A 24,423-nucleotide genomic window follows, 5' to 3' on the forward strand; every position below is an offset into this window, starting at 1 on the left:
TGCAATGGAAGAATGTGCAAAGTAGAAATAAAAAATAATGGGGTGCAAAGCAGCAAAATAAATAAATAAATAAAAATTAAATACAGTTGGGAAAGAGGTAGTTGTTTGGGCTAAATTATAGGTGGGCTATGTACAGGTGCAGTAATCTGTGAGCTGCTCTGACAGTTGGTGCTTAAAGCTAGTGAGGGAGATAAGTGTTTCCAGTTTCAGAGATTTTTGTAGTTCGTTCCAGTCATTGGCAGCAGAGAACTGGAAGGAGAGGCGGCCAAAGAAAGAATTGGTTTTGGGGGTGACTAGAGAGATATACCTGCTGGAGCGTGTGCTACAGGTGGGAGATGCTATGGTGACCAGCGAGCTGAGATAAGGGGGGACTTTACCTAGCAGGGTCTTGTAGATGACATGGAGCCAGTGGGTTTGGCGACGAGTATGAAGCGAGGGCCAGCCAACGAGAGCGTACAGGTCGCAATGGTGGGTAGTATATGGGGCTTTGGTGATAAAACGGATTGCACTGTGATAGACTGCATCCAATTTGTTGAGTAGGGTATTGGAGGCTATTTTGTAAATGACATCGCCAAAGTCGAGGATTGGTAGGATGGTCAGTTTTACAAGGGTATGTTTGGCAGCATGAGTGAAGGATGCTTTGTTGCGAAATAGGAAGCCAATTCTAGATTTAACTTTGGATTGGAGATGTTTGATATGGGTCTGGAAGGAGAGTTTACAGTCTAACCAGACACCTAAGTATTTGTAGTTGTCCACGTATTCTAAGTCAGAGCCGTCCAGAGTAGTGATGTTGGACAGGCGGGTAGGTGCAGGTAGCGATCGGTTGAAGAGCATGCATTTAGTTTTACTTGTATTTAAGAGCAATTGGAGGCCACGGAAGGAGAGTTGTATGGCATTGAAGCTTGCCTGGAGGGTTGTTAACACAGTGTCCAAAGAAGGGCCGGAAGTATACAGAATGGTGTCGTCTGCGTAGAGGTGGATCAGGGACTCACCAGCAGCAAGAGCGACCTCATTGATGTATACAGAGAAGAGAGTCGGTCCAAGAATTGAACCCTGTGGCACCCCCATAGAGACTGCCAGAGGTCCGGACAGCAGACCCTCCGATTTGACACACTGAACTCTATCAGAGAAGTAGTTGGTGAACCAGGCGAGGCAATCATTTGAGAAACCAAGGCTGTCGAGTCTGCCGATGAGGATATGGTGATTGACAGAGTCGAAAGCCTTGGCCAGATCAATGAATACGGCTGCACAGTAATGTTTCTTATCGATGGCGGTTAAGATATCGTTTAGGACCTTGAGCGTGGCTGAGGTGCACCCATGACCAGCTCTGAAACCGGATTGCATAGCAGAGAAGGTATGGTGAGATTCGAAATGGTCGGTAATCTGTTTGTTGACTTGGCTTTCGAAGACCTTAGAAAGGCACGGTAGGATAGATATAGGTCTGTAGCAGTTTGGGTCAAGAGTGTCCCCCCCTTTGAAGAGGGGGATGACCGCAGCTGCTTTCCAATCTTTGGGAATCTCAGACGACACGGAAGAGAGGTTGAACAGGCTAGTAATAGGGGTGGCAACAATTTCGGCAGATAATTTTAGAAAGAAAGGGTCCAGATTGTCTAGCCCGGCTGATTTGTAGGGGTCCAGATTTTGCAGCTCTTTCAGAACATCAGCTGAATGGATTTGGGAGAAGGAGAAATGGGGAAGGCTTGGGCGAGTTGCTGTTGGGGGTGCAGTGCTGTTGTCCGGGGTAGGAGTAGCCAGGTGGAAAGCATGGCCAGCCGTAGAAAAATGCTTATTGAAATTCTCAATTATGGTGGATTTATCAGTGGTGACAGTGTTTCCTATCTTCAGTGCAGTGGGCAGCTGGGAGGAGGTGTTCTTATTCTCCATGGACTTTACAGTGTCCCAGAACTTTTTTGAGTTAGTGTTGCAGGAAGCAAATTTCTGCTTGAAAAAGCTAGCCTTGGCTTTTCTAACTGCCTGTGTATAATGATTTCTAGCTTCCCTGAACAGCTGCATATCACGGGGGCTGTTCGATGCTAATGCAGAACGCCATAGGATGTTTTTGTGTTGGTTAAGGGCAGTCAGGTCTGGGGAGAACCAAGGGCTATATCTGTTCCTGGTTCTAAATTTCTTAAATGGGGCATGTTTATTTAAGATGGTTAGGAAGGCATTTAAAAAAAATATCCAGGCATCCTCTACTGACGGGATGAGATCAATATCCTTCCAGGATACCCCGGCCAGGTCGATTAGAATGGCCTGCTCGCAGAAGTGTTTCAGGGAGCGTTTTACAGTGATGAGTGGAGGTCGTTTGACCGCTGACCCATTACGGATGCAGGCAATGAGGCAGTGATCGCTGAGATCTTGGTTGAAGACAGCAGAGGTGTATTTAGAGGGGAAGTTGGTTAGGATGATATCTATGAGGGTGCCCGTGTTTAAGGTTTTGGGGAGGTACCTGGTAGGTTCATTGATTATTTGTGTGAGATTGAGGGCATCAAGTTTAGATTGTAGGATGGCTGGGGTGTTAAGCATGTTCCAGTTTAGGTCGCCTAGCAGCACGAACTCTGAAAATAGATGGGGGGCAATCAGTTCACATATGGTGTCCAGAGCACAGCTGGGGGCAGAGGGTGGTCTATAGCAGGCGGCAACGGTGAGAGACTTGTTTTTAGAGAGGTGGATTTTTAAAAGTAGAAGTTCAAATTGTTTGGGTACAGACCTGGATAGTAGGACAGAACTCTGCAGGCTATCTTTGCAGTAGATTGCAACACCGCCCCCTTTGGCAGTTCTATCTTGTCTGAAAATGTTGTAGTTTGGAATTAAAATGTCTGAGTTTTTGGTGGTCTTCCTAAGCCAGGATTCAGACACAGCTAGAACATCCGGGTTGGCAGAGTGTGCTAAAGCAGTGAATAGAACAAACTTAGGGAGGAGGCTTCTAATGTTAACATGCATGAAACCAAGGCTATTACGGTTACAGAAGTCGTCAAAAGAGAGCGCCTGGGGAATAGGAGTGGAGCTAGGCACTGCAGGGCCTGGATTCACCTCTACATCGCCAGAGGAACATAGGAGGAGTAGAATAAGGGTACGGCTAAAAGCTATGAGAATTGGTCGTCTAGAACGTCTGGAACATAGAGTAAAAGGAGGTTTCTGGGGGCGATAAAATAGCATCAAGGTATAATGTACAGACAAATGTATGGTAGGATGTGAATACAGTGGAGGTAAACCTAGGTATTGAGTGATGAAGAGAGAGATATTGTCTCTAGAAACATCGTTGAAACCAGGAGATGTCATTGCATGTGTGGGTGGTGGAACTAATAGGTTGGATAAGGTATAGTGAGCAGGACTAGAGGCTCTACAGTGAAATAAGCCAATAAACACTAACCAGAACAGAAATGGACAAGACATATTGACATTAAGGAGAGCCATGCTTAGTCGAGTGATCAAAAGGGTCCGGTGAGTGGAGAGGTTGGTTGGTGATTTAGACAGCTAGCCAGGGCATCGGTAGCAAGCTAGCATAGGATGGAGGTCTGTTGATAGCCACCTCCTGCGCTCCGTCAGTAGATTAGTGGGGTTCCGTGTGGTAGAGGGGATCAATCCAAATCACACAACAACAACAAAAATAAAAACAATAGATATAGTTATAGAGGCCCAAGAAGAAAACAGGCCGCAGATGGGCGTTCAGGTAACGTCGCGACGGAGGAGCCAGCCGAATAACTCCTTCGGGTAGATAACGTCGGCAGTCCAGTTGTGAAGGCCCGGTGGGGCTCCGCGAAGGCAGCAAAACGGGTCCGGATAGGCGACCGCAGCCCAGGTGCGATTGATGGAACTCAGGAGTGATTGACGGAGCCCGCTAGCTCCGGAACAATTGATGTTTGCTCCGGAATCGACGAAGGCCGACAGTCACACGGATAGCAGCTAGCTAGCTGTGAGATCCGGGCATGAATGTCCAGAGAGCAGTCGAAATCCAGGGACATGGAGAGAAAAATTGGTCCGGTATGCTCCGCTCCGAGCCGCGCTGCGCCGTACAGAACTGGCGATAGACTTTCGAGCCAAAGGGTAGCCGATGACCACAAACCGTGGTTAGCTGAACACCAATGACTTGCCAGTAAAGGAGCCAACTAGCTTCTGAACTAGCTTCTGGATTAGCTTCTGGCTAGTTTCAGGCCAGCCTCCTGGAGTTTCTGGCTAGCTTCTTGGAGGATTACAGATCTGAGGTAAATAATACTTTTTTATAAATATACATTGGTGAGGCGGGTTGCAGGAGAGTGTTTTGAAGATGAGTTGATGGAAAATAAAAATAAAATGTATGTGAAAAAGTTGTAAATATATATATATACAGGACACGACAAGACGAGGACAAAAGACGTCTGAACTGCTATGCCACCTCGGAGCAAAAAAAATTTGATACATTATTATTTATCTAGGCCTGTGGTCACAAACCAGTTGGTAGCGATCAACTGGTCCATCTCAGAGGAATTCCTAGTCGATCATCAAACATTTTTGTAAAAAAAACAATGCGCGTTCCCCCTACAACCAGTACTGCAGCTGTAAAGCAAAGTGTTCCGATACGCTTGCGCTGTTATTATTAGCATCTTGTGTCTAATTTAATATCAAGGAATATTTCACTTTCTCTGGTCAAATGAGTAACAACATCAATTGGTGCATGTGTAACAGTATAACTTTAGACCGTCCCCTCGCCCATACCCGGGCGCAAACCAGGGACCCTCTGCACACATCAACAACAGTCACCCACGAAGCGTCGTTACCCATCGCTCCACAAAAGCCGCGGCCCTTGCAGAGCAAGGGGAACTACTACTTCAAGGTCTCAGAGCAAGTGACGTCACCGATTTCAAACGCTATTTAGCGCGAACACCACTAACTAGCTAGCCATTTCACATCCGTTACACATGAGTCAGAAATAATGCAGTACGACCTGAGTTTGGCCATCAGTTGGAATATGGTGTCCCCACAGATAGAACAATGAGAGAGAGTTTAGAACTTCTTCGGGCTGGGCCTCTTTTTTCTCCATTTCCACCTGAATGACGTACCCAAAGTAAACTACCTGTTGCTCAGGCCCTGAAGCCAGGATATGCATATAATTGGTACCATTGGAAAGAAAACACTTTGACATTTGTAGAAATATTAAAATAATGTAGGAGAATATAACACAATAGATATGGTAGGAGAAAATCCAAAGAAAAACCAACCAGAATTTTTTTGAGAGAGACCATCCTCTTAGAAGGGCAAGTGAATGCTCCCTGGATGCAATTCCTATGGCTTCCACAGGGTGTCAGCAGTCTATGATCAAGGTTTCAGGCTTGTAACTTCAAAAACAAATAAGAAATATCAGTTTTAGTACAGGGACTATATTGTTGGATACAACAGTTGTTGTATCCAACAATACAGTTAAAAGTCACACACAGCGTAGGCTACAAACATATTACAACTGTTGCAGGCCAATCCTTTTACTTCATGTATGCTGGGTGTGCAGGCTTATGTTCTAGCCCAGCACTAACACACCTTATCAAACCTAATGAGTTGATAGTAATGTGTATTATTATTGGGCTGGAATAGAAGTCTGCTCACCCAGTAGATCAGGGAGTGTTGCAATTTTTTTGAATTACCTTTATTTAACTAAAATGTAATCAAACTATAATGTTTCTTATGGAAAGAAGTATGTTCAATAAGACATTTTAGCAGGTGCGTAATATGTTTGTAGCCTACGCTGTGTGTGATTTTAACTGTATTGTTGGATACAACATTTGCTAAAATAAGTACACATACAATGTGGTAGGAGAATCAGAATTAGCTAGGTAACATAGAAAATGAAGATGTATTATCTGCAGAATATGCTTATATGATTGAACTGTTGAACTCTTGTCTCCCTTCTGACTCTGGTCTTGCCAACTGCACTTCCTCCCTCATATGGGCCTCAGTCACCTGGGACCCAGAGAGGGGAGAAGTCAGGCTTGTCTATCACATGTCCCTGTTGCTGTGCAGAATATCAGAAAGAGAATAGTGCAAAGGTGGTCAGAAGGGAACGTTGTTTCCATATGTAAATGTGTCTTTACCTATTGCGAACCATGTGAAGGGATGGCGTGATTAATGGGGAACCAATCACTTGTCTCCACAATGTCTGTGCATCAGTCACCCCCTCCTTGGGCCTTGGGGGGATTGTTCTCTCCCCTAGTTCCCTTTTCAGCAAGGTGCAGACTAAGTAACAACAAATGTCCTTTTAAGTTCTTAGTAGTGAACAAAACAACAAGATATTTATATTTGGGGCCAATGTCTGGCACAGGATGTGTGGGGTTGGTGTCTAGAACCATTGCAACGTCATCTCTGATGTTGCACCTGTCGTGTCTTTACTATCATTAACTGAAGACTGATAGTTTTTATCAAAGATTCTCTATAATTAGTTATTACGTGATTAGACTGATTAATCATGTAACCGTAATTACTAGGAAGTCGGGGCACCAAGGAAAAATATTCAGATTACAAAGTTATCATTTCCTAAAATAACTTATCAGATATTTTATCTGATCAATTAGTCTTCGAATTAATGAATTATTTACTTTACCTCATGTTAGTCTCATTCCAAACGTTGTAAATTGTTGGTTATCTGCACGAACCCAGTCTTCACTATGAGACATCCATACATCAATTGTCTTAAATAATTTATTTATTACTAACTAAGTAATTCACAGAAATGCATAAACAAACAAACAAACAAGGTAAATGTAATGAAATGAGAATGTGCCCTTGTGGGCTAAACCGGCATGGCGGCTTGTTAGACAAAAGGGGAAGTGGGGGTCAACTAAGAAGTCACTACAGAGTGATAATTATAACAATTGAAATGCTAATCCTTTACACATGAACGCTCACTCATTCGGGAACAATTGCAATCTATATATATATATATGTATTTACGCTCAGTGTGTCGTCTTGATCGCTGGTGAAAAGTTTGTCTTTTGTAGAATTGTCCATCTCTCTCCCTCTCTCTCTCGGTTGTGGTTAGAGGGGACAGTTCAGAGTGACATTCGTTTCGGCGGTTGTCGTTCATCGCGTTCAATGATACCGAATTCCTAGCTGCAGACTAGTAATTAGTATCAAATACTTGTTCTTATTCTGTCGGTATCGATAGACTAAGAGTTTAACCACGTGGTATGGTTAAAAGAATCAGCAATGGTCTACAACCTTTGTCCCCCTCCTAATGGAGAAAAACATGGTCTGCAACCTTTAGCCATCTCGTAATTGAGGTAAGCTCGGTCTGCTGATCACAAACCCGAGTGGGGGGAAGGGCCGAAAGGGGCTGTCCCAGGATGTCTGACCCTAACTGGGCTCAGGGGCGGTCCTATGATTTAGTTCAAATCAAAAGGGAATTGTATTTTTCTTCATTAAACAGTCCAAAATCATATTACACAATTATACAAACAGTATCATACTCACTCATTCATCTTATACAACAATTAGATGTCAACCTCATATCTGAGGCTATTATATAAACAGCATTATGGTAATGTGGCCACACCGTCTCCCATGAGCTTCCCCAAGTCGTGACAAATGGACCAGTTCGTAGCTGGATTTTTCATCAATCTTTTATACTTTCTCCGGAACATGAAATTTGTTCGTACCTCAAGTTCTGTGAGGTGGAAGGAATTCCTTTGTTCTCCATGAAAATCTACTCTCTCTATACTGTGTGTCCATGAGGAGATCCTCAGGAATTTGTGACGTCTCTCTGACCGCAGCAACCTTGTTGAAGGAGGCAAGGGGGAGGCAGGGAGAGGGGGATAGGGCTTGCTATACCCAAAGAGGCCAACGTCATAACACACCTATATAGTATATAACCCAGAGACTCACTCCACTCAGTGGGCTCTCACTCTACTCACTTTGTGGGTGGGATGACCAACTCCCTTTACTAAAGTTAATATCCTGATTGAGTAAAATGTCCACCACATTATTTGGTTTTGAGCATATAGATCATGCTCAAACAGTCTTCCCAGTCTTTTCCATGGCCCGTGGATGTGGAAAAGGCCATCATCCAGATTGTAGGCGCTCCTCAAGTCCAGTTTCGTGAAGTACTGGGCCCCATGCATTTGTTTGATGATGGTTGGGATGAGGGGTAAAGGGTAGCTGAACTTAGTTGTGGCTTTATTCAGAGTTCGATAATCAATGCAAAGCCGCGGTCCCCCACCTTTCTTTTTAACAAATAAGAAGCTTGAGGAGGCTGGTGACATAGAGGGGTGGATAAAACCGAGGCTCTCCTGTACCTAGGTCTCCATGACCTCGGTCTCCGCATAGGAGAAGGGATAGACATGTCCTCTCGGGAGGGATGCGTCAGACAGCAGGTCAATGACACAGTCCCAGGGGCGATGAGGAGGCAAGTGTGTAGCCTGGGTCTTAGGGAAAACCCAGTGCAGATCCTGGCATTCCTCCAGTAACTCCACTTGAGGGGCATGGTCCGGATTTTCCACCGTAGTGGTGTTGACAGACACCACGAGACACCTCGCCTGACACTCCTGCAACCAACCCAGCAGTCTCCCCTCGGACCAGGAAATAACAGGGTTATGCCAACTCAACCAGGGGAGACCTAAAACAATGAGGTGCGTGGGGGTGTCTATAATCAAAAAGGGGATCTGTTCTAAATGAGTGTCCTGGGTCAGCAGAGAAACGGGAACAGTGATGTGATGTACGAGTCCTGTGCCTATTGGATGATTATCCAGGCCTCAAACCAGAATGGGTGACTGTAGTGGAACCAAGGAAAACACACTGGTTGAGTTGAAAGAAAAGGAGAGGAGATCTTGCATCCTGCCTGAGTTTCTATACAATAGGAACAGAGGCCCAGATTCCTCCTTCTCCTACTCTGCCTCGGGCAAACGTGCAGAGCCCACCTTCATCGGCTCTGGCCAAAGAGCAGGTGTAGCCATGAGCTCCGGATTCCTCGCAGGTCTTTGTCCGGAATTCCAGAGCAAACTCCAGAGCGAGACGGTCCTAGATCCCTGGCGTAGTCGGAGTAGGCGCTCACCCCCCTCTCGGCCCTCGACAGTATGATCAAACACAGAGCGGAAGAGGAGGGTGAAGCGCTCATAGGACTCGATCTCGTGTCCGCCCATTTCCCAGACCGCAGCCCATCCAGTCCAGGGCCCATACAGTCAGTGCCGAGATGACGGTGGCAACCCTGTCTCTCCCAGGGACAGTCTCGGCATAGCGAGCGAGGTAAAGGTTGCCCTGCAGAAGGAATCCCTTGTATCTTGCTGGCGCGCCGTCAAAGCGCTCCAGGAGGGACAGGGGTATTCTGCGGACCGGCTCAGATGGGACGGAGGCAGGTAGTGCTGTGAGGGCTGGTGCCGGAACCGAAACCTGCGCTGGAGACTAGAGGGACTGCACATTCCCCTCCAAACGCAGGACGGTTGCCAGCACGCTGTCCATGGTGCTGCCGAGTCTGGTGAGATAGTCCTCTTGATGCTGCACTGTCTCTACGATGGTCACCAGCTCGACCTTTTCCGCTGTCTCCATTAGATGAGTTGATTATCCTGTCACATTGTATAATGATAGGGGACAAGCTAACATTTTTCACTAACATTTTCAACCTGTCCCTGACTGAGTCTGTAATACCTACATGTGTCAAGCAGACCACCATAGTCCTTGTGCCTTAGGAAGCGAAGGTAACCTGCCTAAATGATTACCGCCCGTAGCACTCATGTCGGTAGCCATGAAGTGCTTTTATAGTCTGGTCATGGCTCACATCAACAGCATTATCCCGGATACCCTAGACCCACTCCAATTCACATACCGCCCGAACAGATCCACAGATGACGCAATCTCAACCGCACTCCACACTGCCCTTTCCCACCTGGACAAAGGGAACATCTATGTGAGAATGCTGTTCATTGACTACAGCTCAGCGTTCAACACCTTAGTACCCACAAAGCTCATCACAAAGCTAAGGACCCTGGAACTAAACACCTCCCTCTGCAACTGGACCCTGGACTACCTGATGGGTTGCCCCCAGGTGGTAAGGGTAGGCAACAATACATCTGCCAAGCTGATCCTCAACACTGGTGCCTATCAATACTGGGGCCCCTCAACTACGTGGCCAAACATGACTCCAACACCATCATTAAGTTTGCTGACGGCACAACAGTGGTAGGCCTGATCACCGACAATGATGAGACAGCATATAGGGAGGAGGTCAGAGATCTGGCCATGTGGGGCCAGGACAACAACCACAACCTTTAATTAATTTTTACATTTTTTTTGTATTTATTTCACCTTTATTTAATCAGGTAAACTAGTTGAGAACAAGTTCTCATTTGCAACTGCGACCTGGCCAAGATAAAAACAAAGCAATGAGACAAAAAACAACAACACAGAGTTGCACATGGAATAAACAAGCGTACAGTCAATAACACAGTATAAATAAAATGACGTTTATATACAGTGTGTGCAAATGGCGTGAGGAGGTAAGGCAATAAATAGGCCATAGTGATAGATGAGTAGATGATGATGTGCAAGTAGTGATACTGGTGTGCAAAAGAGCAGAAAAGTAAATAAAAACAATATGAGGATGAGGTAGGGAGATTGGGTGGGCTATTTACAGATGGGCTATGTACAGCTGCTGCGATCGGTTTGCTGCTCAGATAGCTGATGTTTAAAGTTAGTGAGGGAAATGTAAGTCTCCAGCTTCAGAGATTTTTGCAATTCGTTCCAGTCACTGGCAGCAGAGAACTGGAAGGAAAGGCAGACAAAGGAGGTGCTGGCTTTGGGGATGACCAGTGAGAAATACCTGCTGGAGCGGGTGCTACGGGTGGGTGTTGTTATCATGACGAGTGAGCTGAGGTAAGGCGGAGCTTTACCTAGCATAGACTTATAGATGACCTGAAGCCAGTGGGTCTGACGATAAATATGTAGCGAGGGCCAGCCGGCGAGAGCATACAGGTCGCAGTGGTGGGTGGTATAAGGGGCTTTGGTAACAAAACGGATGGCACTGTGATAGACTGCATCCAGTTTGCTGAGTAGAGTATTGGAAGCTATTTTGTGGATGACATCACCAAAGTCGATGATCGGTAAGATAGTCAATTTTACTAGGGTAAGTTTGTCGGCGTGAGTGAAGGAGGTTCAGTGAAGGAGCACAAAAATATATATACATACAAAAAGTAAACGAGAGGACGACAAACCACGTGTGCACTGCTACGCCATCCCTCAATGTGATCAAGACAAAGGAGATGATTGTGGACTACAGGAAAAAGAGGACCGAGCACGCCTCCATTCTCATAGATGGGGCTGTAGTGGAGCAGGTTGAGAGTTTCAAGTTGCTTGGTGTCCACATCACCAACAAACTAACATGGTCCAAGCACACCAAGATAGTCATGAACAGGGCACGACAGAACATTTTTGTTTGTTTTACCTTCATTTAACTAGGCAAGTCAGTTCAGAACAAATTCTTATTTTCAATGACGGCCTAGGAACACTGGGTTAACTGCCTTGTTCAGGGGCAGAACAACATATTTTTACCTTGTCAGCTCAGAGATTCGATCTTGCAACTTTTCTGTTACTAGTCCAACGCTCTAACCACTAGGCTACTTGCCACCTAGCGGCTATTCCCCATTAGGAGACTGAAAATATTTGGCATGGGTCCTCAGATCCTTAAAAGGTTCTACAGCTGCACCATTGAGAGCACCATCCAGGACCTCTATACCAGGCGGTGTCAGAGGAAGGCCCTAAAGACTCCAGCCACCCTAGTCATAGACTGTTCTCTCTGCTACCACACAGCAAGCGGTACCGGCGTGCCAAGTCTAGGTCCAAGAGTCTTCTAAACAGCTTTTACCCCTAAGCCATAAGTCTCCTGAACATCTAATCAAATGGCCACCCAGACTATTTGCATTGCCACCCCCCCTCTTTTATACCGCTGCTACTCTCTTGTTATCATCTACAGTATATATAGTCACTTTAATAACTCTCCCTACATGTACATATTACCTCAACTAACTGGTGTCCCCGCACATGGACTCTGTACTCCCCTGTATATAGTCTCGCTATTGTTATTTACTGCTGCTCTTTAATTAATTTATACTTTTATTTGTTATTCTTATTCGTATCAAACACCTGCATTTTGTGACTAGTAAAATGTGATCTGATTTGAATTTCAGGAGCAGAATGGTAGTTTGATCATAGCACTCCTCTCACAGCTATACAAGTATTCCCTGAATTTACTCAGTTTGTTTGGAATGGGAAGTATACCCAACATACCTCCAGCAGAAGGATTGGCCTGCTAGAGTTGTAATGCGTTTGTAGCCTACATGTGTGACTTATATATAACATTTGCTAACATGAGTACACATTGCATACAATGGTGTAAGTTTCCTTTTTTACCTTTATAAACTCAACTTGCGTCTGTAAATATCTGTATTCATTCTACTATTATTATTTCCGTAGCCTAGGCTACACTAATGGTCACGTTCCAAGTCCTATGCCTGTAAAGTGATTTGAACGCCAATCGGCTGCACTCCGGTACTGTACCTGCACCACGGTAGGAATTTATGTTTTACGCCTCAATTTTAACCAAGATTAAAGTGAATAGTTAACTTGATTATTATTAATTATGTATTAATCAATAGCATAGTAGTTCTACAGTAGCTATAGAATGAACGTTGTAAAGTTGAAAAGATCAAATCAAAACAAAAGCAACATTTAACTTTCGATTTTGATCCACGATTCCACATTTTATTTGACTATTATTTTAAGGCGAAAATGTGAAGCTTCAGCCTTACAGTAGCTTAGGCCAGAATAGTAGCCCGTAGATATTGACTTTGTATCATACTGTAGGTAGCCGATTGTATTACCTCATCTATCACTATTTATATCATACAACATAAAGATAACAAAAAATATCACGTCCTTCTGTCATATTGACAATTATGTGTTAAATATACAGTCTGCGATTCGAAAAACAGCAGAGGCTGTTAAAGCTTTCATTTTAATATCCTCTGTGATTTTATTTAGCAGCTGAGATATGGGGCTGAAACGTAACCACTCTCATTTATAGACTGAGCTATGAATGGAAGGACATGATTATGCATTGATTGAAAATTATCGTTTTAACCATGGTTTAAAGTGGTACGGTGTTCCGTTTATAATTAGAGTACAATGTTTACAAACAATGGAGTGAAACAATGTCTTATTTTGTGTTCTTATGGTGTAAAACAGTGGAACTTAACAATAGTCAATGGCTGTATAATTCATTTAAACGTCCAATAATATATGTACCAATCAAATAAACTTGATTATGATGAATTATTTGTTCATCAATAGCATAGTAGCTTACAGTACCTCAATAATGAACATTGCAAAGTTGAAAATAAAATAAAAACGAAAGAAACATTTTACTTTCGATTTTGATCCCCATGACGCCACAAGATTTTATCTGACCGGTTTTGCAGGTGAACTACAAAACTGCAGCCGACTGTAGACTAGGCTAACCTACAGTGGGGAGAACAAGTATTTGATACACTGCCGATTTTGCATGTTTTCCTACTTACAAAGCTTGTAGAGGTCTGTAATTTTTTTAAATCATAGGTACACTTCAACTGTGAGAGACGGAATCTAAAACAAAAATCCAGAAAATCACATTGTATGATTTTTACGTAATTAATTAGCATTTTATTGCATGACATAAGTATTTGATCACCTACCAACCAGTAAGAATTCCGGCTCTCACAGACCTGTTAGTTTTTCTTAAAGAAGCCCCTGTTCTCCACTCATTACCTGTATTAACTGCACCTGTTTGAACTCGTTACCTGTATAAAAGACACCTGTCCACACACTCAATCAAACAGACACCAACCTCTCCACAATGGCCAAGACCAGAGAGCGGTGTAAGGACATCAGGGATAAAATTGTAGACTGCACAAGGCTGGGATGGGCTACAGGACAATAGGCAAGCAGCTTGTTGGCGCAATTATTAGAAAATGGAAGACGTTCAAGATGACAGTCAATCACCCTCGGTCTGGGGCTCCATGCAAGATCTCACCTCGTGGGGCATCAATGATCATGAGGAAGGTGAGGGATCAGGCCAGAACTACACGGCAGGACCTGGTCAATGACCTGAAGAGAGCTGGGACCACAGTCTCAAAGAAAACCATTAGTAACACACTACGCCGTCATGGATTAAAATCCTGCAGCGCACGCAAGGTCCCCCTGCTCAAGCCAGCGCATGTCCAGGCCCGTCTGAAGTTTGCCAATGACCATCTGGATGATCCAGAGGAGGAATGGGAGAAGGTCATGTGGTCTGATGAGACAAAAATAGAGCTTTTTGGTCTAAACTCCACTCGCCGTGTTTGGAGGAAGAAGAAGGATGAGTACAACCTCAAGAACACCATCCCAACTGTGAAGCATGGTGGAAACATCATTCTTTGGTGATGCTTTTCTGCAAAGGGGACAGGACGACTGCACCGTATTGAGAGGAGAATGGATGGGGCCATGTATCGCGAGATCTTGGCCAACAACCTCCTTCCCTCAGTAAGAGCATTGAAGATGGGTCGTGGCTGGGTCTTCCAGCATGACAACGACCCGAAACACACAGCCAGCGCAACTAAGGAGTGGCTCCGTAAGAAACATCTCAAGGTCCTGGAGTGGCCTAGCCAGTCTCCAGACCTGAACCCAAAATAAAATCTTTGGAGGGAGCTGAAAGTCTGTATTGCCCTTCTGGAGAAGGTCTGTATGGAGGAGTGGGCCAAAATCCCTGCTGCAGTGTGTGCAGACCTGGTCAAGAACTACAAGAAACGTAGGATCTCTGTAATTGCAAACAAAGGTTTCCGTACCAAATATTAGGTTCTGCTTTTCTAATGTATCAAATACTTATGTCATGCATTAAAATGCACATTAATTACATAAAAATCATACAATGTGATTTTCTGGATTTTTGTTTTAGATTCCGCCTCTCACAGTTGAAGTGTACCTATGATAAAAATTACAGACCTCTACATGCTTTGTAAGTAGGAAAACCTGCAAAATCGGCAGTGTATCAAATACTTGTTCTCCCCACTGTATTAGCTCATCCATCACTATTCACATCATATACAAATATACACCAGTTTATTAGGTACACCAACCCGTTCACAAAAATTAAGCGTGATTCGTCACTCCAGAGAAATCGTTTCCAGCTTTACACCACTTCGGACGACGCTTGACATTGCACATGGTTATTTTAGGCTTGTGTGCGGTTGCTCGGCCAACAAACAGTTATTTTGGAATTCGGTAGTGAGTATTGCAACTTAGGACAAACTATTTGTTTGCGCTAAGCACTTCAGCACGCAGCGGTCCTGATCTGTGAGCTTGTGTGGTATACTACTTCCCAGCTGAGCATTTGTTGCTCCTAGAGGTTGAAACTTCACAATAATAACACATACAGTTGACTTGGGAAGCTCTAGCAGGGCTGAAACTTGAAGAACTGACTTGTTGGAAAGGTGGCATCTTATGACGGTGCCACTTTGAAAGTCACTGAACTCTTCAGTAAGGCCGTTCTACTGCCCGTGTTTGTCTATGGAGATTGCATGGCAGTGTGGTTGATTCTATACACCTGTCTGCAACAGGTGTGGCTGGAAAAGCTGAATCCACTCATTTGAAAGGGTGTCCACACACTCCTGTGTGTATATATAGTGTATATTATTATGCTCACTCAACTGTGCCTCACAAGTAATACAACAAATTATATATTACCATTGTGATCATATAGATTTTGTAAATATAATTTTCAGAAGAACAACATTGGCAGGGCAATTCAAGCATAGTGATAATGTATTGGGCCTACTGTACATGTGGCCATTAAGGCCAGATCGTTTTTCAAGATGTTCAAACGTTCATAGATGACCAGCAGGGTCAAATCATAACTATGATGGCTATAGAGGGTGCAACAGTTCAAAACCTTAGGAGTAAATGTCAGTTTGCTTTTCATGGCAGATGTTCAAAAGTTTCTCTCCCTGCAGTGGCAGGTAGGCAAGGTATTTTATGCTAATGAGACAGTAGTGTCCCCTCTTTCCTGCTTATAGTACTTCCTTATACCTTAGCACTTATTTGTACTTTATCAGTGTGACCTTTGACCAGTGGCGACCCAACTTTGACCAGAGCCCCTCCTGTTTTGAGCCCCACCTGTTTAGCTAAAAATATATATAATAATAATAATAATAATAATAAATAAATATATTTTTTTGCATATATCATATATCAGTTTGCAAATAATGTAAACATTTTTTTTGTAAAAAACATATTTTCTTTCTTGCTTTCTTGAGTAAGGCAGCTCCAAAATGCAGGTGTTTGATTAAGGCAGTCCCCCGCAACTCTCTGATTCAGAAGGGTTGGGTTAAATGCGGAAAACACATTTCAGTTGAATGCATTCAGTTGTACAACTGACTAGGTATTCCCCTTTCCCCGTTCACCCTAGCTCAATGCTTTCTGTGTTGGAGGGGTAGCCAGCGGAAAATATGGAGCATAGGGGCTAGTAATGTTCTCTAGTTGCGGCCTGATTGGCTCAGTGTTCTGTCACTCATGGGGACACTACGTCAACACAAAATCTATGGGGAGAGATCGAAAATTCAAACCCCTTGGGTGCTGCCATAGAGTTACATTAGATGTGCCCATCCACAAAGGCTCAAGGTCATTGGCCACAGACAAAATTACGTCAAATCAGGTTATATGTCCCATAGCTTCAACATCATACATTCAAAGTCTTAGCTAGCAACCATCATCATGAATGAAGTCAACAATCTACTGGCAAATCCTTTACAATCGTTGTCATATGAAGAGAAACTATAAAGAGAAATTATAGATACACTGTATCTGTGCTCATCGGACATTGGACAAGTTGGAAATCACAAATTCAACAATGAATGGTTTGGTAGGAATCCGTGGCTAACTCCAAGCATTGCAAAGTAAATACTGGCCTGCTATTTAGTGGAGTGTGTGTGGTCCAAGTCTGGGTTTAAGTGTCTCTTTTCCAAGCTTATAAGGACAAACATTCAACACTGGTGTCACGACTTCCGCCGAAGCCGGTCCCTCTCCTTGTTCGGGCAGCATTCGGCTGAGTTTGTTCCACTGAGGGTCGAGGCAACAGGCAGGGCACTCTAGCGTCACCCCAGGTGAGTCGGCACCACTCTCACCCAGAGCCCTCTGTTGCACACCTGTTTTTGCATGTCATTTTTCCTGAGTTTTCCCCACAATCCCAGCATAAGGTGCTCGTCGCTTCAGGCGCAGATGGGAATTTTATAGACAGAGCATTCGCTCATAGTTTAGGGATACCTATTGTTCCCGTGGCTGTGCCCTTCCCACTTCACGCCTTAGACAGTCAACCATTAGGGTCAGGGTTGATTAGGGAGGCCACCGCTCCTCTGGGCATGGTGACGCCGGGGGGTCACAAGGAGAGAATCAGTCTCTTCCTCATTGACTCTCCTGCATTTCCCGTGGTGCTAGGCCTACCCTGGTTAGCCTGTCATGACGCCACTGTTTCATGGCAACGGAGGGCTCTCACGGGGTGGTCACGAGAGTGCTCGGGGAGGTGTTTAGGAGTTTCCTTTGGTGCTACTACGGTGGAAAGTCCAGACCAGGTCTCCACCGTGTGCATTCCCGCCGAATATGCTGATTTGGCTCTCACCTTCTCCAAAAAGAAGGCGACTCAATTACCACCCCATCGACGGGGGGATTGTGCGATAAATCTCTTGGTAGACGCCGCACTTCCCAGGAGTCACGTGTATCCCCTGTCACAGGCGGAGACGGCGGCTATGGAAACATATGTCTTCGTATCACTGTGTCAGGGGTTCATTCGGTCCTCTACTTCACCCCTGTGCCTCCTCAAGTTTCTTTATTGTGAAGAAGAAGGAGGGAGGTCTGCGCCCGTGTATTGACTATCGAGGCCTAAACCAGATCACTGTGAGGTACAGTTACCCGCTACCTCTCATAGTCACAGCGATTGAGTCAATGCACGGGGCGCGCTTCTTCACCAAACTAGATCTCAGGAGCGCTTACAACCTGGTGTGTATCCGGGAGGGAGACGAGTGAAAGACGGCGTTCAGTACTACCTCAGGGCATTATGAGTACCTCGTCATGCCGTACGGGTTGATGAATGCTCCATCAGTCTTCCAAGCCTTTGTAGACAAGATTTTCAGGGACCTGCACGGGCAGGGTGTAGTGGTGTATATGGATGCCATTCTGATATACTCCGCTCCACACGCTGAGCATGTGTCCCTGGTGCGCAGGGTGCTTGGTCAACTGTTGGAGAATGACCTGTACGTCAAGGCTGAGAAATGCTTGTTCTTCCAGCAGTCCGTCTCCTTCCTAGGGTACCGCGTTTCCAACTCAGGGGTGGAGATGGAGAGTGACCGCATTTCAGCCATGCGTAATTGGCCGACTCCCAACCATGGTAAAGGAGGTGCAGCAGTTTCTAGGGTTCGCCAATTACTACCGGAGGTTTATCCAGGGTTTTGGTCAGGTAGCGGCTCCCATTACCTCACTGCTGAAGTGGGGACCGGTACGTTTGCAGTGGTCAGCTGAGGCGGACAGGGCTTTTGGTCACCTGAGGGCTCTGTTTACCTCGGCTCCCGTGCTGGCCCATCCGGATCCCTCTTTGGTGTTCAGTGGAGGTGGACGCGTCCGAGGCTGGGATAGGAGCCGTGCTCTCTCAGCGCTCGGCTACGCCACCGAAGCTCCACCCCTGTGCCTTCTTCTCGAGGAAGCTCAGCTCGGCGGAGCAAAACTATGACGTGTGGGACCAGGAGCTGTTGGCTATCGTCAAGGCTTTGAAGGCGTGGAGACATTGTCTTGAGGGGGCTAAACACCCTTTTCTCATCTGGACTGACCACTGCAATCTGGAGTACATCCGGGCAGCGAGGAGACTGAACCGGCGCCAGGCAAGGTGACCCATGTTTTTCACCCGTTTTGTTTTCACCCTTTCTTACAGACCTGGTTCCCAGAACATGAAGGCAGACGCACTTTCCCGGCTGTATGACACAGAGGAGCGGCCTATGGATCCCACCCCCATACTCCCGGCCTCCTGCCTGGTGGCGCCGGTAGTGTGGAAGCTGGACGCGGACATTGAGCAGGCGCTACGTGCAGAGCCTGCTCCCCTCCAGTGTCCCGCTGGGCACCTGTACGTTCCGTCTGCTGTCCATGATCGGGCTGATCTATTGAGCCCACACGTCACCTTCCTTTAGTCATCCAGACATCGATCGGACGGTGCGCTGTCTGAGTGGGAAGTACTGGTGGCCCACTTTGGCTAAGGATGTGAGGGTTTATGTTTCCTCCTGCTCGGTGTGTGCTCATTATAAGACTCTTAGGCACCTGCCCAGAGGTAAGCTACACCCCTTACCCGTTCCACAACGATCCACAACCTGTCGACCGATTTCCTTACCGATCTCCCCCATCACAGTGAAACACCACGATCCTGGTTGTTGTGGATTGTTTCTCTAAGTCCTGCCGTCTCCTTCCTCTGCCCGGTCTCCCTACAGCCCTTCAGACTGCGGAGGCCTTGTTTACGCACGTCTTCTGGCACTACGGGGTGCCTGAGGATATAGTGTCTGATCTGGGTTCCCAGGACACTTTGAGGGTCTGGAGGGCGTTCATGGAACGTCTGGGCGCCGTTTCTGGCGCCTTGGCATCAGAGTCAGACTGAGGCTCCTGCGGTGAACGACACGGTTCAGGCGCACGGAGGATACATGGGACGCCGCCCATGTTCATTCCAGCGGGCCGTGCTGCGCCAGAATGCCAGCGCAGACCGTCACCGCAGTGAGGTCCCGGTGTTCCCCGGTCGTCTGGCTCTCGACCCGAAACCTGCCCCTCCGCCTGCCCTGCCGGAAGCTGGGACCGTGGTTTGTGGGGCCATTTAAAGTCCTGAGGAGACTGAACGATGTGAGTTACAGGTTACAGCTTTCCCTCGATTACCGTATTAACCCCTCGTTCCATGTGTCTCTCCTCAGGCCAGTGGTGGCTGGTCCACTCCAGGAGTCTGAGGTGTGGGAGGTTTCTCCACCCCCTCTGGACATCGAGGGGATCCCAGCGTACTCCGTTCACTCTATAATGAATTCGAGGCGTCGGGTGAGGGGCCTCCAGTACCTCGTGGACTGGGAGGGGTATGGTCCGGAGGAGAGATGTATCATTACCAGGGCCTCCCAGGTGGTGCAGTGGTCTAAGGCACTGCATCACAATGCTAGCTGTGCCACCAGAGATTCTGGGTTCGAGCCCAGGCTCTGTCGCACCCTCCGGGTTAGGGAGGGTTTGGCTGGCAGGGATATCGCGCACTAGCGACTCCTGTGGTGGGCCGGGCACAGTGCACGCTGACCAGGTCGCCAGGTGTACGGTGTTTCCTCCGACACATTGGTGCGGCTGGCTTCCGGGTTGGATGTGTGTTGTGTCAAGAAGGAGCGCGGCTAGGTTGAGTTGTGTTTCGGAGGACGCGTGGCTCTCGACCTTCGCCTCTCCCGAGTCCGTACGGGAGTTGCAGCGATGAGACAAGACTACCTACCAACACTTTAATGTAACTTGACAAGCAAATAGTGGTTAAACCTCTGACCAACCATATCCTCACATCAGTATTTGGAATGTAAATCAGTTACAGAGATGTTTTATCAACTGATCCTCTAACTCTTCTGGTCTAGAATAAAGGTGAAGTCCATTATTTTAATGAAAGCATGCAGATTTGGTGTATGATGTAGTTTATGTTGTTCCTGTTCTTTGCTTTTGATAAGATGGAAATGTGTAATGGAATAAAAACAAAAAAAGAATACCTTGTGCTGTTCAGAGAGAGAGAGAGAGAACATTTTTCTGACTGAATCTATTTCTTCTTCGGTAGGGCATCACTCCTTCTTCGGTAGGGCATCACTCCCCTAGTAGAACCCCAAGGACTAAGCGGTAATCAGTAGACAAGCTACATATCCAATACCTTCCTCATTATCTCACTGTAGTTTAACACTGGATGTCTCTTTTCACTATTTGCAGGTCTGAATGAGAACAGTGGGATGTCATTCATTATTGTGGTGCAATGGACTTTAGCATTAGGGAACATAGTGATGTTGGCAACATGGTGATATTGTGGAACAGTTGCACCTAAGGAGGTATGCCGAGGACTGGACTATTGGGTGGGACCACAATATTTGCTCGAGCACACCTATTTGCTCGAGCACACCTGAGCTATTTTCAGTTTATTGTTTCAAATTCAAGTTAAGCTTTAGGAACATAGCCAGTTTGCAGGCAGGATGAACATACAATACAGAACATATAGATTCTGTTTAAACACCAGTTGAATGTTAATCCACTGTTGTTGCTACTTTTTCAGTCCCATTTCTCATCCAAGGGAAATGGGTTGCATCTCACTGAAGCATCGGTCACAGTTGAAAGCAAAGCAAAGCAGTGCGACAAAAAACAACACATGGGATAAACAAAAGTACAGTCAATAACAATAGAAAAATCTATATACAGTGTATGCAAATAGAGTAAGGAGGTAAGGCAATAAATATGTCATAGTAGCGAAGTAATTACAATTTAGCAAATTAACACTGGAGTGAATGATGTGCAGATGATGATGTGCAAGTAGAAATACTGGTGTGCAAAAGAGCAAAAGAGTAATTAAAAACAATATGGGGATGAGGTAGGTAGTTGGATGGGCTATTTACAGATGGGCTGTGTACAGCTGCAGCGATCGGTGAGCTGCTCAGATAGCTGTTGCTTAACTTCTTGAATCGAGCCATCCCGGATCCGGTATCGTGAATACAGCCTCAAGCTCATTACCATAACGCAACGTTAACTATTCATGAAAATCGCAAATTAAATGAAATGAATATGCTAGCTCTCAAGCTTAGCCTTTTGTTAACAACACTGTCATCTCAGATTTTCAAAATATGCCTCTCAACCATAGCAAAACAAGCATTTGTGTAACAGCTAGCGCAGCTAGCGTAGCATTTAGCGTTAGCATCAGCAGGCAACATTTTCACAAAAACCAGAAAATCATTAAAATAAAATCATTTACCTTTGAAGAACTTCAGATGTTTTCAATGAGGAGACTCTCAGTTAGATAGCAAATGCTCAGTTTTTCCTGAAAGATTATTTGTTTAGGAGAAATCGCTCCATTTGGTGCATCACGTTTAGCTACGAAAAAAACCTGTATCCAGGAGTGTAATTATCCCCGCAGCTCATTAGCATAACGCAACGTTAACTATTCATGAAAATCGCAAATGAAATTAAATTAATATGCTAGCTCTCAAGCGTAGCCTTTTGTTAACAACACTGTCATCTCAGATTTTCAAAATATGCTTCTCACCCATAGCAAAACAAGCATTTGTGTAACAGCTAGCGCAGCTAGCGTAGCATTTAGTGTTAGCATCAGCAGGCAACATTTTCACAAAAACCAGAAAATCATTCAAAAAAAATAATTTACCTTTGAAGAACTTTAGATGTTTTCAATGAGGAGACTCTCAGTTAGATAGCAAATGCTCCGTTTTTCCTGAAAGATGATTTGTTTAGGAGAAATCGCTCCGTTTGGTGCGTCACGTTTGGCTACCAAAAAATAAAACGAAAAATCAGTCATCAAAACGCCAAACTTTTTTCCAAATGAACTCCATAATATCGACTGAAACATGGTAAACGTTGTTTAGAATGAATCCTCAAGGTGTTTTTCACATATCTCTTCATGATATATAGTTCGTTGAAAGCCTCCTCTCTCCTCTCAATCACTGGATGACTGCGTGCAGCTTGTAGATTACGCACCAATTTAGACAAAGGACACCGGGCGGACCCCTGGTAAATGTAGTCTCTTATGGCCAATCTTCCAATGATATGCCTACAAATACGTCACAATGCTGCAGACACCTTGGAGAAACGATAGAAAGGGAAGGCTCATTCCCGGCGCATTCACAGCCATATAAGGAGACAATGGAAAACAGAGCCTCAAAAATTCTGCCCATTTCCTGGTTGAAGTTTCATCTTGGTTTCGCCTGTAGCATGAGTTCTGTGGCACTCACAGATAATATCTTTGCAGTTTTGGAAACGTTAGAGTGTTTTCTTTCCAAAGCCAATTATATGCATAGTCGAGCATCTTTTCGTGACAAAATATTGCGCTTAAAACGGGCACGTTTTTTTATCCATAAATTAAAAGAGCGCCCCATATATCCAAGAAGTTAAGGTTATTGAGGGATATATAAGTCTCTCTGATTTTTTGCAATTCGTTCCAGTCATTGGCAGCAGAGAACTGAAAGGAAAGGCAGCCAAAGTAGGTATTGGCTTTGGGGATGACGCAGGAGAGCGTGCTATTAGTGGGTGTTGTTATGGTGACCAGTGAGCTGAGATAAGGTGGAGCTTTACCTAGCGAAGACTTATAGATGACCTGGAGCCAGTGGTTCTGGCGATGAATATGTAGCGAGGGCCAGCCAACTAGAGCATACAGGTCGCAGTGGTGGGTGGTATATGGGGCTTTGGTGACAAAATGGATGGCACTGTGATAGACTGCATCCAATTTGCTGAGTAGAGTGTTGGAGGCTATTTTGTAAATGACATCAGCGAAGTCAAGGATCGGTAGGATAGTCAGTTTTACGAGGGTATGTTTGGCAGCGTGAGTGAAGTAGGCTTTGTTGCGAAATAGGAATCTGATTCTAGATTTAATTTTGGAATGGAGATGCTTAATATGAGTCTGGAAGGAGTGTTTACAGTCTAGCCAGACACCTAGGTATTTGTGGTTGTCAGAACCGTCCAGAGTAGTGATGCTGGTCGGGTGGGCGGGTGCAGGCAGCGATCGGTTGAAGAGCTTACATTTAGTTTAATAGCATTTAAGAGCCCTCCGATTGTACACACTGAACTCTATTTTAGAAGTAGTTGGTGAACCAGGCAAGGCAGTCATTTGAGAAACCAAGGCTGTTGAGTCTGCCGATAAGAATACGGTGATTGATAGAGTCGAAAGCCTTGGCCAGGTCGATGAAGACGGCTGCACAGTACTGTCTTTTATCGATGGCGGTTATGATATCGTTTAGTATCTTGAGCGTGCCTGAAGTACACCCGTTACCAGCTCGGAACCCGGATTGCACAGCGGAGAAGGTATGGTGGGATTCAAAATGGTCAGTGATCTGTTTGTTAACTTGGCTTTCGAAGACTTTGGAAAGGCAGGGCAGGATGGATATAGGTCTGTAACAGTTTAGGTCTAGAGTGTCACCCCCTTTGAAGATCTTTCCAATCTTTAGGAATCTCGGGCGATACGAAAGAGATGTTGAACAGACTAGTAATAGGGGTTGCAACAATGGCGGCAGATAATTTTAGAAAGAGCGGGTCCAGACTGTCTAGCCCAGCTGATTTGTACGGGTCCAGGTTTTGCAGCTCTTTCAGAACATCTGCTATCTGGATTTGGGTGAAGGATCAGCTTGGGAGGCTTGGGCAAGTAGCTACGGGGGGTGCGGAGCTGTTGGCTGGGGT

The 24,423-nt window shown here is 45.4% G+C and overlaps 1 protein-coding gene across 2 annotated transcripts in view; it reads left to right on the forward strand.

Moving 5' to 3' along the window:
* The first annotated feature begins 12,262 nt into the window (after window positions 1–12,262).
* The window catches only part of LOC109901659 (zinc finger and BTB domain-containing protein 16), a 49,624-nt gene continuing 37,463 nt past the window's right edge, over window positions 12,263–24,423 (forward strand). The window contains exon 1 of one of the 2 annotated variants that reach the window (XM_031838003.1): window positions 12,263–12,517. The gene's annotated coding sequence lies outside the window, so the exon portion shown is untranslated. The remainder of the gene's footprint in view (window positions 12,518–24,423) is intronic. The other variant, XM_031838004.1, reaches the window with a different exon arrangement.

The sequence above is a fragment of the Oncorhynchus kisutch genome, linkage group LG13 (genome assembly GCF_002021735.2).
Source record: "Oncorhynchus kisutch isolate 150728-3 linkage group LG13, Okis_V2, whole genome shotgun sequence".
NCBI classification, from domain to species: Eukaryota; Metazoa; Chordata; class Actinopteri; order Salmoniformes; family Salmonidae; genus Oncorhynchus; species Oncorhynchus kisutch.